The 3,948-nt window shown below is 38.2% G+C and overlaps 1 non-coding gene across 1 annotated transcript; it reads right to left on the bottom strand.

Moving 5' to 3' along the window:
• Positions 1 to 323: 323 nt before the first annotated feature.
• On the bottom strand, positions 324 to 430 carry LOC140852264 (small nucleolar RNA R71). Its single transcript, XR_012135166.1, has one exon. It is a non-coding gene; the product is annotated as a small nucleolar RNA R71 (small nucleolar RNA).
• Positions 431 to 3,948: the final 3,518 nt, after the last annotated feature.

Below are 3,948 nucleotides of genomic sequence, written 5' to 3'. Positions count from 1 at the left end.
CAGTTGGCTCCATCCAACCATCTTGTATCAGGTTGCCACAACCCACAGCTAACAATTTTGAAGTCAAACCTCAAATCATAAATATGCTTCCAAAATTCACAGGATTAGAGGATGCTTATATATTTATTAGAGAATTTGAGGAGGTATGTGCAACCATGAAACTGTAATTAACAGAGGATGAGGTCAAACTTAGATTAATCAACTTTGCCCTTAAGGATAATGCTAAGAAGTGGCTTTATAGTCTGCCAAACCATTCTGTCACTACCTGAGAGGGCTTTGTGAGAATATTTTTGAAAAAGTATTTCCCCCATCATAAAATAGCTAGGATTAGGAATGAAATAAATCAATTTTACCAACTAGCTGGTGAATCATTTTGGAAGTACTTTGATCGTTTCAAGAATCTTTTGACCCAATGCCCACACCATGGAATAGAAACTTGGAGACTATGCCAGATCATCTATGAGGGGTTAGATTCAAACTCAAGAACCATGCTAGAGTCCATGTGCCAAGGCCAATTTATGGATAAAGAAACTACTGAAGCTTGGCAATTCTTAGAAGACCTAGCCGAGAAAAATTTACAGTGGGAAACAACTAGGAAACCTGATAAAGCTACACCTTCAAGAGGAGGAATGCATCAAATTCAACCAACCCTAGCATCAGAGGCCAAGATTGCAACCTTAACATGTAGATTGGAAGCCTTAGAATTACAGAGACCAGCCAATGTAAATCAAATATCTGCACCCATGTGTAAAGGGTGCAATGCACCCGACCATGTCTTAGAAGAATGTTCCTACTCGAATGAGTATGCACAGGTGAATGCCACCTATCAAGGACCATTGAACAATCCTTATGCACCCACATATAACCCAGGTTGGAGGAATCACCCGAATTTCTCATGGTCCCAGAATCCTAATGTAGGCAATCCAAATTTCAATCAGCAAAATCTAAGGTCCAATCCAGTGATGAACAACCTGCCAGGCTTCCATGATAATGACAAGAAAATTACCTCTTTAGAGAAAAGCCTAAAAGCCATGATGAAGACACATACCAGCTTTATGCAAACCACGGGTCAACTCATAAATAATAACACCCAAGCTATAGCCCGTCTGAAAATACAAGTAAGTCAGCTGGCTTCGACCATTAGTGAACGAGAACATGGTAGGTTACCTAGCCAACCTGAGCCAAATCCTAAGAACCAAAATGGTCCACGACCCCAACAAGGAAACCAAGTTAATGGTGTAAATGCCATTCATATCTTAAGATCGGGAAAACAAATAGATAATAAGGTAGTTGCACTTGATGATATAGAGGACTCATCTGCTGAGTCACCTTCTAAAACTACTACCTTTCAACCTCAAGCATCAGAAACTGAAAATTTACCTAGTCCAGTACTTAAAAGTCTTAGAGCTTCTTTTCCAAACAGACTGAAATCCAATAAATCTGAACATTTAGACAAAATTTTAGAGGTATTTAAACAAGTCCAAGTTAATATTCCTCTTTTAGATATAATCCATCAGGTTCCAACTTATGCCAAATTTTTAAAAGATCTTTGCACTAGGAAAAGGACCACTAATGTACCAAAGAAAGCATTTTTGGCTGCACGTGTCAGTTCATACCTATCTAGCCATGTGCCAATTAAATATAAGGACCCTGGAGCTCCAACAATTTCTTGTGTTATTGGAGAAACCAATATAAAAAAAGCCTTGCTAGATCTAGGAGCTAGTGTGAATATCCTTCCATATTCGGTGTATGAGCAACTAGGATTAGAAAAACTTCAACCTACTAGGATCACATTACAGTTAGCCGATAGATCTCTCAGGATCCCTAAGGGAATGGTCGAGGATGTTCTGATAAAGGTTGAAAATTTTATTTTTCCTATAGATTTTATTGTTTTAGAGACTGAGCCAGTTGCGAATCCTAAAGGACATATACCTGTCATTTTAGGAAGACCATTCTTAGCTACGGCCAATGCTGAAATCAATTGTCGAAATAGTCTAATGAAGTTATCCTTTGGGAATATGACCATTGAGCTTAATGTTTTTAACTTAGAACAGGAATCCTCTTTTCATGCTGATGTCAATGTAGTCCAAGATGGTATTTATGAATCCATTGACATTAGTGATGATGAAGTCGACCTAGAGTCTAACCCCTGGTTAATCCATGAGTCTGAGGATGTTAATGAAATACTTAAAGAAAATCAGATTAATCAGAAATTGACATTTCCTACTGAACCAATCATTGAGGTGGTGAAATCATCAACTAAACCATCGATAGAGGAAGCACCCATTTTAGAACTGAAATCCCTTCCAGAACATCTCAAGTATACATATCTAGGATCCAAAGAAACTTTGCCTGTAATTATTGCATCAGACCTAGATCCCAAGCAAGAGGAGGAGTTAGTGTCAGTTCTAAAAGCAAATCAAGAAGCAATAGGCTGGACCATAGCAGATATCAAAGGAATAAGTCCTTCTATAGTTCAACATAGAATATACTTAGAGGAAGAGGCTAAACCAACAAGAGAAGCCCAAAGAAGGCTTAATCCAGCTATGAAGGATGTAGTTAAAAAGGAGATTTTGAAACTCCTAGATAGTGGAATAATTTATCCTATTTCTGATAGCTCTTGGGTAAGCCCAGTTCAAGTAGTATCCAAGAAATCTGGGATAACAGTAGTCCAAAATGATGCAAACGAACTTATCCCAACTAGGACCCAAACGGGATGGAGGGTCTGTATAGACTATAAAAAGTTGAATGCTGCGACAAGGAAAGATCACTTTTCTTTGCCATTTATTGATCAAATGTTGGAAAGACTAGCCGGACAAGAGTTTTACTATTTCTTGATGGATACTCCGGTTACAACCAAATCCCCATAGCCGCTGAAGATCAAGAAAAGACTACATTCACCAGTCCATTTGGTACTTTTGCCTATAGACGAATGCCCTTTGGACTATGTAATACACCGGCAACCTTCCAAAGATGCATGATCAGCATATTTTCAAATATGATAGAATGATTTCTAGAAATTTTTATGGATGACTTTTCTGTTTTTGGCCTAACCTTCTCTGAGTGTCTGAATCACCTGCAATTAGTTCTAGAACGATGTAAGGAGAAGCACTTAGTTCTCAACTGGGAAAAATGTCAGTTTATGGTCAAACAGGGAATAGTTTTTAGCCATGTCATTTCTAAAAAGGGGATTGAAGTGGACAAGGCCAAAATAGATCTAATTGCAAGTCTTCCACCACCTAAATCTGTGAAAGAAATACGTTCATTTTTAGATCATGCTGGATTCTATAGAAGGTTTATTGCCAACTTTAGCAAAGTAGCACGTCCACTGACTAATCTTTTGGCAAAGGATATCAAATTTGAATTTACTCATGAGTGCTTGGAATCTTTTGAATTTCTAAAAAAAGCACTTGTATCAGCTCCAATCATTCATCCTCCTGTCTGGTCTGAACCATTTGAATTAATGTGTGATGTGTCCGATCATGTTGTGGGTGCAATCTTAGGTCAACGAATAAATAAGCTGCCTAGAGTGATATATTATGCAAGTAAAACCTTAAATGATGCGCAGCTTAACTACACCACAACTGAAAAGAAGTTCCTTACCGTTGTCTTTGCTTTAGAGAAATTTAGATCTTATTTCGTTAGGACCCACACCATTGTTTACACCGATCACTCAGCCATTAGACATCTCCTAGCAAAGAAGGATGCCAAGGCACGCTTAATCAGATGGATTTTGCTCCTTCAAGAATTTGACATAGAAATTAGGGACAAGAAAGGCACTGAGAATGTTGTAGCAGATCATTTATCCCGAATTTCAGTCGCACCATTTAGTGAACCACCCATCAATGAATCTTTCCCAGATGAGCAACTCATGTCTGTGTCTACTGAACCTTGGTTTGCTGATATTGTAAATTATTTAGCCATAGGTAAGATACCTTCTCATTGGAC

The sequence above is a fragment of the Elaeis guineensis genome, chromosome 10 (genome assembly GCF_000442705.2).
Source record: "Elaeis guineensis isolate ETL-2024a chromosome 10, EG11, whole genome shotgun sequence".
NCBI classification, from domain to species: domain Eukaryota; kingdom Viridiplantae; phylum Streptophyta; class Magnoliopsida; order Arecales; family Arecaceae; genus Elaeis; species Elaeis guineensis.
The sequence above is the reverse complement of the archived record's forward strand: the minus strand, read 5'-3'. Positions and strand labels throughout refer to the sequence as shown.